The 15,485-nt window shown below is 33.5% G+C and overlaps 1 protein-coding gene across 3 annotated transcripts in view; it reads left to right on the top strand.

The window, feature by feature from the left end:
• Positions 1 to 15,485, top strand: part of RFX3 (regulatory factor X3) — a 252,404-nt gene that overhangs the window by 12,282 nt on the left and 224,637 nt on the right. The gene's annotated exons all lie outside the window — the stretch shown is intronic.

Genomic DNA, 15,485 nt, shown 5'->3' with positions numbered 1-15,485 from the left:
CTGAAGTAGAGAGAATGGTATAATGAATCCCCATATGCTCATCACACAGATTTGACAATTAGTAGCTTCTATTCTTAAGCCTATATAATTTGAAATATTTGTTTATTGAAATAAACTTGAATCCTTTATCCTGTGTTGCTCTGAAAAAAGTTTAACCTAATTTTAAGAATAGACTCCATGTGGGCTTGAAACAATGCTTACATTATTTTTAAGACAAAATATTTAAGTGTGATTGGTCATTTTGTTTCTTCTCAGTACAGCATTTATTTAAATCAGGAAGTTTGTTCTCACTTGTTGGTAGAGTCTTTTGTTTAGTAATTCCAGGCTCTTCTACTTGAAATCTGACCTATCATTTAAAAAGGGAGCAAGCACAGGGACAGCAGCCCATGTTTGCACGGCACAGAAAAACAATTGTCTTGAGATATACCTCTCAGAGTTGAAATGGTGCTAATCTTTCGTACCTCATTCTTTTAATTTGCTTGTGGGTAGATTTAGGTGAACTGTTAAGAGCCGTTTTGTAAGTTGATAAGGGAAGAGAACCAATTGGAATATTCCCTTCAAAGTTAGCTACTCAGTTACTGTGACATTATAGAAGATCGTAAAGGAAGAGACATCCTTTGGTAAGAGTTCATGTAGTGATAACTTATAACATCATTCAGAGCAGCTTAATATTTTCTGATTCACCAACTTCAGGGAATGAAAGAGGGTCTTTTAGCTTTTTTATTTGACTGAAGTTAGATAGGTATGAAAGAAACCTATTTTCCCATGCTAGAGTCTATAGGAAAAAAATCCATTTGTTTTGGAAATTATTCTGTAATGAGCTGACTAATATGTGTAATAAGTAATGATTAATGTCACTTTAATAAACAATGCAAAATATAGATCTAAAGCTCTTTATTTAAAAGCTGATGCTTCCTTGTTGTTTGAATCTAATTAGATGATTTAGACCTGAAGAAGTAAATACATTACATTAAACAAGGCCTGCATTTTCAGTTATGTATCTTTAATTGTTAAACTTCTTTCAGATCCAAAAGTGTCCATAGAAATGTGTATGACTTAAAATATTTTGGAAGTCTTTAAAATATTTCTGCTATAGGTTAACTAGCCAGGCAGAATAGTAAAGTGATATAAAATAACCAAAGTGATGCACTAATTAAATGATCTTATTCTATGACTAACCTGTGATTTCTTTTCTCAAAGGGTTATATTTAATTATTTATGCCATTAGGAAACATCTAACTTTAGTGATCCTGTATATTAGATTCTTATATATTTAAGGCTTCCAAAGCAGATAGAAGGTGTAATGTATACAGAAGAACACCAGTAAAAAGCTTAATCAGCCAAACAATGTTTGAACAAAATATAAATGTAATCCTGCAAAACAAAGGATCATAGGATATACATGTTAATTTTAGTAATTATAGAATATTTTATTATGAATTTAAAAATATTATGAATTTAATGTAATACCAATGTAAATATTGTTTGTAATTTTTTTTTTCTGTGCTTTTTAGATACCTGTGTAGAGTCAAAGTGTTATTTGGCTTTTTATTATCTTACATTCAAGACAGCATCAATTAAAGCAGTGATTTTCAACCTTTTTCATCTCCTGGCACACATAAACTAATTATTAAAATTCTGCAGTACACACAAACTATATTATTTGCCGATCTGACAAAAAAATAGGTATAATTTTGATTCATTTACACCAGACAGCTATTGTGCTGGCTGTTGTCATTTTTTTATTTGACAGTCTAAGGAAAAAGAGGTCAGTGCCCCTAACTAACTGGTCGGTTATTGCATGTTTTAAAAATTCTTGCGGCAAACTGGTTGAAAATTGCTGAATTAAAGGAATGGTGATTTTATTTTAGTGTTTTAAATTTTTTTAAAAATTTGACTACCACTGCATTTATGTCATATGTATAATTTAAAAACAAGCCATTTCCAATATGAGAATAATAATATTGGTCTACTTATTCTATATTGGAGTAACTCCCTAATAGCAAACAGCTTAATGTTCTGATTTGGAACAACATCGAGTAAAGAAAAGCTTTATGTAAGAATTGACTTGTATTCTCGAACCTGACCTGTTCGCATAGCAGCTAAGCTTTTGGTTCTCCAACTGGAACTGCAAACCCTTATGATGAGTGTCAGGGGCTCAACTCCAGCCTTTCTCCCTGTTTCTACTTAACTATTCCACTGCCCATTTACTATGTCTGGCTCTGCACAGCCAACCAAAAGGGGCAGCCAGGGCGCCAGAGATTAAAGAGGTGAAAAAATCTGTCGCTAGACTTACACATGCTTCCCAATGGTACACATATGTAGGATTCCAGTAGAGACATAATTAGGATGTTTTATTTTAGAATCAGAGTTTTTACATTGGAAAAAGACTTTGGAAATTATCCAGTTCAACCCACCACCCTGCTCCTTACTGTTTTAACTATAAGAAAAATGGAGATTAAGTGACTTGCACAGTGACATAGCATTTGTCATACATAGCTGGGTCTGTTGGACCCCAGACTCCTCACTTCTGTCCCAGTGTTCTCCTGTTACATCATAGTTAGTGCAAAACTTTTCTTAAAGGCAAACAACCCGAATGTGCTACCATTAGTACTCAGAATACTTGTTTATCTATAAGTTTGAACTCATATTTTTTCTAGCAAAAGCAAATTAAAGTTTTATAATTCTGCATTCTGAATAGATTTAATTTTTATTATCTCCAACTATAATTTTGCTATACAAATCATTTACTTAATTGCTCTATTTTAGAATAACATAGAAATAAAATTTTAAATATTTTCCCACATCATCAGTGGGTTGTATATTAAGGGGAAATACCGTACTTGCTAGGTTTCTTTTTTAAAAAAGAAAAATGTTTTATTTTTATCACTATCATTTTATTTTCTCTTGTTGGGTGTTAGTGATCTATGTCATAATAAATGTATTGGCGTAAATAATTCTCAGACCTGGCATGCACCTCTACTTTTTTGATGAGGGGAAGGTTGATTCTAACCATTCTAAAGATTGTTGTAAACTATTGAATTATTAATTTTAAACAATTGACACATTTGTTCCTGTAGGTCACTCTCTTGTGGAACAAAAGTAAAATACTGGCAGCTGATATCTGTGGTACAAGCTGAGACTTGCCCAGCTGGGCTTAAAGGTGTTGCAGCGCTCTTAGTAAGCAGGAATCAACAGAGTGAGAATGTGAAGGGATTGCCCTTTATTCCATAGCAACCAGAAGCAATACCAGCAGCCTTGCTATTATATGACTTCTTAATCTGAATTTTTGGAAGGATATGTTGTTTACTAAATAATAGTATGAGATGGTGGCAGAATAAGTAATTACCAGCACTCTGTGTGTGTGTGTGTGTGTGTGTGTGTGTGTGTGTGTGTTAGAGTTGGAAGGAAATCTATGAGGTCAGGCTTAAACTTAGTTTTGTTACTGTGTTTTGTGATAAAAATGGACAATTTGAGCACTAACCCTGTTGATTATTTGAAATAATCCCTCTAAGAGGGACCAAGAAAATGACAACTGAACTTTGTAGCAGTAATGTGATGCTCTTAACCAGCCTCATTTATGGTACCAAATCTGAAAGGATGCATTTATATGAAACAGGAGTAGGTTTCCTATAGGGGAAAATCATTTGTCATTTGTTCTTAACAAGGTAAATCCCCATGGACAAACCTTTCTTGTAAAACCATTCCCTTTGGATTTATCTTTGTCTTCAATAAAAAAAGGAGATATGATAAACAAAAGTATGATGAAATATTAGTTAGTTCTTGCATTTTTGCCTAGAAGTTTCTCATTCTTTATATTTATGGTATTTTTTTAAATATCGATGAATGGAGTCATCCAAAAAGACGGTACTCTGAATGTTTACAAATAAGCCAAAGTTTTATGTTTTTTTGGATGAGAATCTTTTAGGATTCCTCACTGTCTACTCTTTAGAGTCATTTAAGAAATATTGACAGAGTGCCACAATAGTACCATTGTGCTGTGCTGTTAGGGAGCTTTTAGTCTACTGTACATTTTCAAATTTATATTTCACCATTTTGCTCTGTAACTTCTTTTTTTTTTTCTTTGGCCAGCCTGGTTTATGATGCCATTTAATTGGTTAAGAGCAGCAATTTTCAGCCTTTTTCATCTCATTGCACATATAAACTAATTTCTAAAATTATGGCCAGGCTGGTGTGGCTCAGTTGGTTGAGCTCAACCCATGCATCAGGAAGTCACAAGTTTGATTCCGGGAACACTTGCCCGGGTTTTGGGCTTGATGCCCAGTAAGGGGGTGTGTGTAGGAGGCAGCAGATGGATATTTCTCTCTCATTGATGTTTCTGTCCCTCTCCCTCTCTCCCTCCCTCTCTCTGAAATCAATTAAAAAAAAAACATATACAATTCTGTGGCACAGCAAAAAATATGTTTTTTGCCAGTCTGACAAAAATACAGGTATAATTTTGATTTATTTACACCAGACAGCTATTGCACTTGCTGTTGCCATTTTTTTAATTTGACAATCTAAGGGAAAAGAGGTCAGTAGTGCCCCTGACTAGTCAGGTATTGCATGTTTTTAAAATTCTTGTGGCACACAGGTTGAAAACCATTGGTTAAGAGCAATAACTTTGGAATGAACAGCTCTAGTTCTGCTACTGATTAGTAGTTTAACTTTAGGCAGATTACTTAAACTCTGTGAAATAGGGTTACTAAAATCTACCTTGAAAGATTGTTTCAAAGATGACATTAGATGACATAGGCAGACAGCACTGTGTCTGACATGTAAACGCTCAGTAGATGGCAATTGCTGTTACTGCCCTGTGGTCACTTGAATTCTGCCTTGTCGTTTCTTTTCTCTACAACTTGTTTCTCATCCTTCATTCTACTTAGAATGTGTTTCCCACACTTCTTTTTTGAAAAATTTTACTTACTGATTTTTAGAGAGAGAAACATCAGTTTGTTATTCCGCTTATTTATGCATTCGTTGGTTGATTCTAGAGAGAGAGGAAGGAAGAGGGAAATAGAGAAACATCAATCCCTTGGCTGCCTCTTGCATGCCCCCTACTGGGGATCAAGCCCTCAACCCAGGCGTGTACCCTGACTCAGAATTGAACGGGCAACTTCTCAGTGAATGGACAATGCTCAACCAACTGAGCCACACCGGCCAGGGCTCATCGGTTGATTCTTGTATGTGCCCTGATCTGGGATTGTACCCTCAACCTTGGTGTATTGGGACGATGCTCTAACTAATGGAGCTACCTGGTTAGGGCTACACTTCTTGAATTCATCTTTCCTAAAGTTAGATACAGTGGTTCCTAACTTGAATAAGTTCACTTTTAATGAATTTTTTATTAACCCTGATACTGATTGGAAACTGTGATTTAGATTTTTGTTTGTAAATGTTTGATCTTTCTAAATTTTTTGTAAGCTTTCTGCTGACAGACGACTATATAGTAGCTTTTGGAACTCAGCACAAAACCCAGTGTCCTTTCCTAGTAGAAGTAATCCGTGAATAATTATGAAGCCTCAGATTGTTTATCTCTAATCAAATTATAGAAAACACACTTAACTATTTTATAATTTTTTCTAGTCCTGATTTTATACTGACCTTTAAAGCAATGCAGTTCTAATAGTCCAAATGCGTTTATTGACTTCCTTTTTAAAAAAATGGATTTCATGGCATGAATTCATGGATTTTGGATATTTCTTTAAATATGGCATCATCCAGTAGACAGTAAATTTGGGCTAACCTTAATCAAGGTCTCATTTCCACTTATCTTTTCAAATGATTCTGTTACCTAACTCTATGTAGGAGAGAATTTCATAGATATACAACATATACATCTAAAAGTCAATACACACACATATGTATGTATGTGTATGTGTGTGTGTGAAATTCTGTACTTGTCTGGGATTTTCTTAGTGTCTGTTAAGACTAATAGCTCCAGACATTGGGGAGTGTCTTTTAGGATCCATTATCTTCTCCCTATTTTCTGGATGTGGGAATTCCTAATGCTGCTTCATAGGGGAGAGACCTGGGGGGCATTATGAGGACTATGCTTTTGGGGGCGAACTATTTTGAATACCCCAAACCTCTTGAGTTTTACCTTTTGCTACCTAACTTCACTGTTCTGTTGGGATGTCAGAAGTGCAGAATCGGGACTTAAGTTCCAAGCTTATACCAAGGCAACTGGTGGTATCAGAATGGAATTACTACAGTAGTCATACCTGTGGTTGCATTTGTGATATCCATTAAGGGTTGCACTGTAGAAGGGTAGGGTTGCCTGCTTTGATGTCACTACAGAGACTTTCTCCTGAAGAAACTTTTGTTTTATATGGATCTGCCTTTTATAAGTTTGTACAGCTCTATTTTTTAAAATTTATCTTTATTTTTGAAAGTATTGCAGATGTCCTCTTTTCCCCCCCATTGACCCCGCCCCCCCAAGGCCTTCACCACACTATTTTCTGTATCCATGGGTTGTGCATATATGCAATATAAGTTCTTTAGTTAATTTCTTCCCACCCATCCACCCCTTCCCTCTGAGATTCAGACTGTCCAGCTCTATTTTTAATCAGCATATTTTTATTTTGTATCATCTCTTGAGGTGATGAGTTTGGTGAATTTACTACCAGTTGTGAAGTCATCTTAATCTCTTTCCTGACTCAATTTCTAGAATCAGTTTAGGTGTACAAGCTAATTTTCACTTTTTATATTCATCCATTCATTTATTGAGCAAATATTGGCATATACGATATGGGCCAAGCAGTGAAATTCTATGGAGAATACATCAGTGAAGAAAACTGATCAGGTCTCTGTCCTTGAGAAGCTGGCATTCAAACAATTGAGGATGACAGAGAAGATAAATGAGTATTATAGTAGGTGGTTATAAATGATACAGAGAAAAAGAAAAAAAGAGGAGACTATCGAGGGTAGGTGATGAGGGTGGAGGAGGTTGCAATCTTCCCTAAAATGATTAGGAAGATTTTACTGAGGTCACATTTGAACAAAGGCTGACCAAGGTAAGTTTTGTATATTTCTTTGAATATGACTTTATATATTTAGAATATTGATGATGCCTTGGTTGATGCTAGCTAGCCTTCCTTCTATACTAAAGAGTCCTAATTATTTACGTCCTGCCTCTTTGCTGCCTTCTGTCATTCTTATATGCCTTTCCATGAATGTACAGGCTTTTCATTTTATATCATTTTGAAGTGTATTGAGGAAAAAAACAAACTGTGGTTTTCTATAAGGAAAAAAGCAGATTAAGAGACTCAAAAACTACTTTTAGGTTTTTAGGGCTTATTGAGATGGTAGAAAATGTTAGTTTTCAGTCCACCCTACTTGTTTCCAAGTTGGTGGCTGTGCTGAAACATCTGTAACTATCACTAAAATATATACTAAGAAATTGGAAAGAAAACTATGTGAAATATTCAAAGTGAAAAATCACAATTAATATAGGCAAACTGAAATTAGAATTAGCTGACTGCTAGTTTGATTGGTTATACCCTCAGTTTGCTTATATGGCTAATTTAAACTAGAGAAAGTATCTGTATACAGTGGCTTGTATGATCAGAATGCTCTTCAGTGTTTTAGAAAATGTGAAACCAGAATGTTATTGTTTATACAGCATAGCTATCTGTCATTGTCTAGTCATCTGTAATCATGGACTTATGAATTGAATTTAAAATTTTATGTATGCAAAATGACATAAATGAGAGGCTATTTAGATAAGTAAAAGTTACTAATGGAGGAAAATTGTCTTGAATTCTGTTATTTTGACAAATAGATTGTCATGCTGATATTTTTAGAATGAGGTTTTCTGTGTACTAATGTCAAAATCATATTTTCTAATTTCAGCTCAGTGTCAAATATTAAGCATATGTGCCTGTCACCCATTATGAAATATACAGTTTGGCAGTGTTTGAGACTATTGTACTATATTGGAATACTTCAAAAAATGGTACAAAATATATCACATAACATGTATGTTTTTAACATATGTAAGTTAAGGAAGTAGAAATTGCTGTGGAACCTTAAACAGAAAAAAACTACCTTTCTCTGTTTGAACTTGCATGGTTATGTATATGGTATTTAGTTCTGATCCTGGTTTACATCATTAAAGCCTGGTTAAATGATTATACTTGCAGATGTGCCCAGGCATTTGTGTCTGAAGTGAGTTCGTTGTACCCACACTTTAACAACCTGTAGGCCAGAGTTTATTGAACTTGTAACTGGTCTTTCTGCCATTTAAAAATATAAATAAATTAAAAATGACAAGTCTAATTTAGTATCACCACTTGTTCGTACCGCCACTGTGTTTATGAAAAAATATAAGCTATAAAAAGCTTAGGAGAGCAAGTCTACTCTCTTATTTTTCCCCCTAACTTTTTTATTAAGAAAAAATTTAAACATAAAAATAGAACAGTATGATGAAATAGTGAAGTGAATTCCCATGTATCCATTACTCTAATAGTTAACAACTCATGGTTAATTTTATTTCAGTTATACCCCTTAACTCCCCACCTACCCCATTATTATTCCCCTCACTTTTTTACCTATGGAAAGAGCTCAAACAGCTGAGTCAGGCTAAGCACTCAGATGCCACTATTGCTCTCCTTTGCCATGTTTTGTCTTCTCCCCTGTGGAAGGAGGGATAGATGAGAAAAAAATCTTAAAAAGAATAAAGGTTAGTATCCAGACGAGTATCATTTAAGAATTTGAATTGTGAACTTTAATATTTCTAGTCTCAGATTTTGAGTTGTAATTAAATAGAATCTTCTAAATTAAGTACAGATTCCACAAACACAATTTGCTAAGTACTCTTTAAGAAAGTAACATTTATCTCTGTATTAATATGATTTATTTATTTTATGTTTTCTAAAGATTCTTTTATGTATTTGCTTTCACAAAAAAGTGAAATATATATATATATCTTTGAGGTTTTTGGCATTTATAATGTGATACAACTGAAATTGTCCTTTGGGTTTACAGAAAATACTTGAAGATGCCTTTTTCAGTATCCTGTTACTCATTTTAAAAATCAATTGATCCAATACTTTTTTTCAAGTTTTTAAATGTATAAAAGTGAATAGTAGTACTTAAAAAGTAAAAATGGGTTTTAGGAAGGTTTAAAATATGTTTTGAACGGATACTACTCTCCTAATCAGGTGTTTGTATCACATTCCATATGTAAAGTTTAATACTAAAAAAAAAAACCCTCTTCCTTTGTACATTCAATATCCTTTTGACTGTGGCTAAACAAATTATAGAAATAATTTGAAAAGTATTTGGGGAAATACTCCTTCAGCAGAATGTGGAAATAATGTTATATTTATGCCTCTCGTAATGATTTCTCTTTATAATTGGTAAGATGGGACTACTAAAAAGAATTCTAACCTACAAGTCATTTGTTACCAACCCTAATTATGTGAATTAACAAAGAATCCAACATTCGTGATAAAAATTTATGAAATTAAAAGGAAAACAATTCAGTCCTGTTCAGCACCATTTATTGAGGAACTTTGATATTTTTAAAATTTATTTGAAAATGGGTATTTGGAAATGAATCAAATATGATAGGGTGTTGCAACTCCAAGAAAGCTGGAATGTACAAAAAAAGAGAATTCATGGATGAACATTATTCTCAGTATGCCACACTGCATAATTATTGCAGCTTCCTAACAAACACCAGAAGGGTCTTTTCAACAGCACTTCCACTTTGAGATTTCCACCTCCATTAAAAAAATGTTATTCCTTATTTTTGCCCCATTGACCTTTAATTAATAGTGCCTGACAGGATGCTAAGTATTAGTGCAGCAAGTTTAGAACTTTCAGAGCAGAGTCTTCCAGCATTATTTACTACACTTGACTAGTAATTGATCAACTATTAAATAACTGCTTTAAAAGTTAACAGATTTGCCTAACACACCTCTGAGAATGGTATATTTAGAATCTGACTTTAATAACTTTATTGACTACTGTGTGTGTATAATGCATAGTGTGTGTTTTAATGTTTTTTTTTCCTTTGGAAAAAATCAATTTTCATTACTTTAAAAAAGATTTTCATGTATTAGATCCCATACCTGTAGACTTAAGTTAAATTTTCCTTAATCCTAAATGAGAATTGGAAAGTATTCAGATTATTTCATTGTCAAATTAAGTTGAATCATCAAGTTACTGTTTACTTGGTTTTTACATCATAAATGTTACTGACATCACTGCATCTTTTAAGACATTTTCTGAGTTGTATTCCTTCTTAAATAAGGATGGATCAAAATATAATTAACTATTGAATATAAAAATCTCATATTTGTTTTGTATTTTTTCCTCATTTGTAAAACGAATCATGTTTCTTTCTGCAGATTTTCTTTCAGTTATCCTCTGACATATCCTTGGTCTCTTTATCATCCTTCCTGTCCCCTTCTCCCGTTTGCTCTGGCCTGTTCCTCTTTAATTGCTCGGCATAGGCTGGTTCAGCTCTGAACCTTCTTAGCCAACCCCTTCTCTTCCTGCCTCAATCTCAGTTCTTCGGTCAGATGGTGCCTTTGCACCTCTCAGCCTGCTTTAGTGCTCCTTTATCATTGGGTTCTTTGTCTTTTTTGGATAGTTATTCTGCATTCTTCTGTTTGTTGTTTCTTGGTACTTTTAGAGAATTAGTTAATTTCCTTTACTCTGCTTCCCATAGTGTGCAATAAGTAGGAGAAGTAAACCAACCATTGAAGGACATATATACATGACTCTATAAAAAAAGAAAGAGGTAGTGTAGTTGACAGATTATTTTAGAAAGTGCTACCAGCTCAGAGTAGTTAGATAGAAGGGCTAAATGTTGCCATGAATAAAGAGAAAATCTTGCCTGGCATTTACAAAAATTTATTTTTAACTTTCTAAAGCTGCATGCAGTATTAGTATAGTCAAAATATCCTTGGAAAGTTATGGATAAATTTTCATAGTTAAGATGATTATCGAGGAGGATTTGAAATCTTGCTCCCTGGCGTATGTCCACAGTTTGGCTCAGATAAACTCATAAAAAACAAAAACAAAAACCTGATGATTATTGTAAAGTCATATATTATTTTCATTTATCTGTGTTGCCTGTGGCATTTTATGGTAGACCAACTTCATCATTTTTGTCTTCAAATACTTTATGAGAAAGACCTATCATACATAAAGAAATAAAAGTCAATGCAGTTTCTTCTTTTGAAGTATGTAGAAGCCCTCTGTCCACTTTTTAAGTTCTGTTTCACACAATTTGTTTATCAGTATTTTATTGATAGCCTCTATTATCTTTCTCTTTTTTTAATTTAGAATCAGTGCTATCTAGATGTAGCGAATTTATGTGAATAACTTATTGAGTGTTAATCTTTATAGGGAGTATGCATATGATAGGATAGAATAGATTTTAGAATTAATATAAAGGATGAAAGAAAAAGAAAAAGTCATCTGTTTTTATAATAAAATGAAATTTAGAATTTCTTCAGATTTTCAATATATATATATTTTTTTGGTCAGTTGAGGGAGTCCTTTTTAATTTTGCAAAATTCATGACTCCTGGGTTCCTAGGTTAAATTTATTTTTCTATTATTGGAGTTTATATAAGTCCAATATATATAAAATCAAAGTTGAAGGTTCTAAGTGCTTTCCCTTCCCTAAAACTTTCTGAGTCCATTTATATGCATTGTAACTTTTGATGGGTCTATATGGAAATAAAAACTTGGGAATGGTAGGTGGTATAATTGAAATATAGATCATAATCTGTTCTTTGTTTGTTTTACCAAATTAGGGATTCTGAGGATACATTTTGAATATTTGTGTATGTTTAGCATTTTGTCCCTTTGTTAGAAATCTCTCAGTGTGACTTGTTTTTAATAGGATGTATCTCCAATCACTCTTGAAAAGTATTAAGCCCCTTAAACACACTGGTCAGACCCATAGAGGGAAGCCTACAGGTTTATTAGCACTCCTTAGCCTGAAAGCACAGCATACCCTTCTAGGTTGCACAGCAACAGACTCCTAGCAACCGTAATAGATTGAATTTCTAAGAGTGACCAGGCCGGATGTAATAATAAAGCAAGAGGTACAAACAGTTGTCATGGTTTTCTTTTCACAGAAAGCTAGTTTGAATTGGGAAAGCTTAGCATTTCAAAAATGGGTAAACTTTTTTAAAACCGGTACTGTCTGTGCACAAGACTTCTGGTATTAAAATAGCAATAAAGTACCAAATTAAAAAAACTACCCGTTAAAAAACTAAAGCAAATAAAGAAGGTAAAAGGATTATCATGTAAAGAAGTTTTCAGGGAATTTAAAAAAAGACTTATCATAAACTTAAAATTGAACTGTAGCAAAATAATCGTAATGAATGTGCTTTTAAAAATAAAATCATAATATTTGTGCTTTCTCTCTTATTGGGATTCTTCATTTTAATTTTGCATCAACTCTTGTAGTTTTATGTACACAATTTAAGTGGATGTGCATATAAACTAATACTTATAATAAACTTTTAAAATTTAAAAAAACATGCTATATGAACTGTATATAAGCAATATGTTTTGATTTTATGAACTAATAACTAATGTAGCAGATAACTTATGGAAAGCATAAAGTAGTAAAATGTACAGTTCTCCACGGTGACAGTGAAAGTGTCAGTGATATTTCTAAAGGTTTAATATTGTGCTGTAACTTTGTCAACATTTCTGTTGTGTATTTTTAAGTATGTGTTTGCTACGTAACCATGAAAAAGAGATTAATTCAGATACATTCACAACCAGAAACAGGATGCCTCCATCAAAAGAAACAGATCCTCATATAGCTGCTGGAGTAGGGAGTAAAACTACAGCCTTTGGCAGCAATAAGTTGTAAACACACACACATGCTAATACCCTTGATTTGTTCATCTTTTGTGTCAGCATTTGGAAAAGATTGTTAAAGTGGCAGTTATAGTAAAGACTGGCAATTACAGTAAAGAGCAGAAATTAGGTATTTGTGACCTATTATATTTTATTAAAAGACTTCCTTATTAAAATGACACTGCTTACTCTGATTACATGACAGCTGCCCTAAACAGGGTAGAAAATAAACAGCTTTAGCTGAAGGTAAAACCAACCTCTTTAAGCAAATGCATGGCATAAAACAAGTAAACGGTACAGTATAAACTTGTTTTAAACAATAAATTTGCTTTAGGTAGAGGTGTTTACTAGTGATTAAGTGGCATGCTCTTTTGCATTTCTGTAATAGCTTAACTACAGTGGCATTTTCCCATTGGGGTATGTTAATACACCCACCTCAGATTATACTAGCTTCCTGTTAGAGAATCTTCTAATGAGGTGTCATAGATCTAGGGATCTGCATGCACCACGGAGAAGCTTTCTCCTACTGCCTGAGAAATTATTATCCTAATTCACTAAACACTATTTTTACAAGGCAGAACTGAAACTTCAGGAAGTTTTGCCACGAGGTTATCAATTTCTGAAATATTCGTAATGTTCTTTTTTTCTTAATAATCCAGTAGGGGCACAGCAAGTTTAATACTTGAATTTAGGTATCACTTGCACCACATTGAATCGTCTGCTTTTCTAGAGAAGAATTTATTATGTGGCTCTTGTTACTATCCTTTAATGATATTTCTGAAGTTTTACTGTTGCTTACTTTGTTCCATGTATATTTTACATAGCGACTGCATAACACTTTATAGAACAATCCTGCCTATCAGTTATTCTCAATTGTAGTTTAGCAGTTATTAAATAGCCTGACCTGGTACCCAGTGTAACATATGATGACCTTTTCCCTATCTTCTATATCATGAGGCATGAATATGCACTGTAGTTCAGACTATGAAATCACAGCTCACTCTTGACACAAACACAGGTTCAGTATGAAGCAGATTTGTGGGAAGATTACTTCCCTCAACTAATCTTGACTATAGGTTTTTTCAGGACTGTCACAGTCTGTTGTAGTACTTGCGTGGTACTGTAAAATTTCCACAAAGACCCAAACTGTGCTATGTGAGACACTCATGCTAATTCCACATAGACAAATATCCATGACTACTTATGTCTTTAGCTTAAAAAAATATCTGATTGTCAGCTTGCAAAATTGTTAGGAGAAGGTGTGAGTGCTAACCTTTTGAATAAAATCTGAGTTTAAATCCTGGCTTTGTCATTTGATAACTAATTATCTTTAAGCTAATTCCTTAACTACTTTGATCTGAGATGTTTTATGTAAACATAGGGACAGTACCTATTCAATTGGGTTATAAAATGAAAAAGTGGAAGATAAAATGAGATAAGTATATATAGAAAGCTTAGGATGGCAGTCTAGATTTAGCACTCAAACTGGTAGTAAGTGTTGTTATTATCATATTTCTAGTTTAGTCCTGTAAAATGTGAGGGGGTTTTGGGGAAGAGAATGGCAGCTGAAATGGGAACATGGAACTGGGTATAATCAGAAGCAAAATTGTTTTCAAAGAGGGATATTAAGCACTATGTATTTTGTTAAGTCATTTTCAGTAGGAACTCTTTTGAGTAAACTTTCATTAAGTGATCCCTCTTCAGAGGTTCAAATCTTGGGGCAGGAATTTTTTAAAAAATTACAAGAGCAATAATCGATAGGAAAAATGTGCACTAAACAAATGAAATACTTATTACTCTGTACAAAAGGTAGAATTTAAAGAATAGGGCAATTTTACTTATTTTAGTAAATATGTACAATGAGCCTTATAGTATTTAAACATGTAACCCCTCTCCACATTTTTCTCCTATGTAAAAACTGTACTGTCGATATAAAAGAACTGAAAATGAAGAGCAGTCGCCTCTGCTGAGAAATAAGGCCAACAGTGGAGTCACATGAAAATCTCATTACCTTTGGTGGTTTGTCCTACCCCTTAAATAATTTTCAACATGCTCACCATATATTTACAAAGTACAGTTTAAATTTTAATATATTCTGGTGTTGCTAAAGGAACCATAAAGACATTTAATTTAATAAAGAGCTATTTGCAACAGAACAGAAGTAGTTTGAAATACAACCATTTGAAGTAACTAGTGGGATAAAACTGGATTAGGCAATGGCTATCCTATTTCAGTTCTTTGAAGGGGGTAATGCCATCCTGAGCGTAAGGAAGAGGAAGTATAGAGCGTGCTTCACGTGGCCTTGGTATTTTAATAGTGGGAAGAGTAACAAACTACAATGATACTTAGAGCCAAGGGAAATCAGCACTTACTGTTACACAGATACAGTTTTTCTGATAAAACCACTAGCTGTTACCACTAGTTTTGCCAGTTTTAAAATAATGAATTTTTTTCTTGAGTAAGACTTGTATACTTACATTGCTGAACTGTTAGTGTTATCATTTTGATGAATTAAAAACATTAAATTGGGAAGTTTTAAATCTCAAAGTTAAAATATTCTATTCTGATAAAAGCCTTTTTTGATGTCAATGAATATGTAACTCTGACTTACCATCTTGTGCATATGGTGCAATTGTCTCCACTTTT

The sequence above is a fragment of the Miniopterus schreibersii genome, assembly GCF_964146895.1.
Source record: "Miniopterus schreibersii genome assembly, chromosome: 11".
Lineage (NCBI taxonomy): Eukaryota > Metazoa > Chordata > Mammalia > Chiroptera > Miniopteridae > Miniopterus > Miniopterus schreibersii.
Note: the sequence above shows the minus strand (reverse complement) of the source record. Positions and strands in the feature narration are given on the sequence as shown.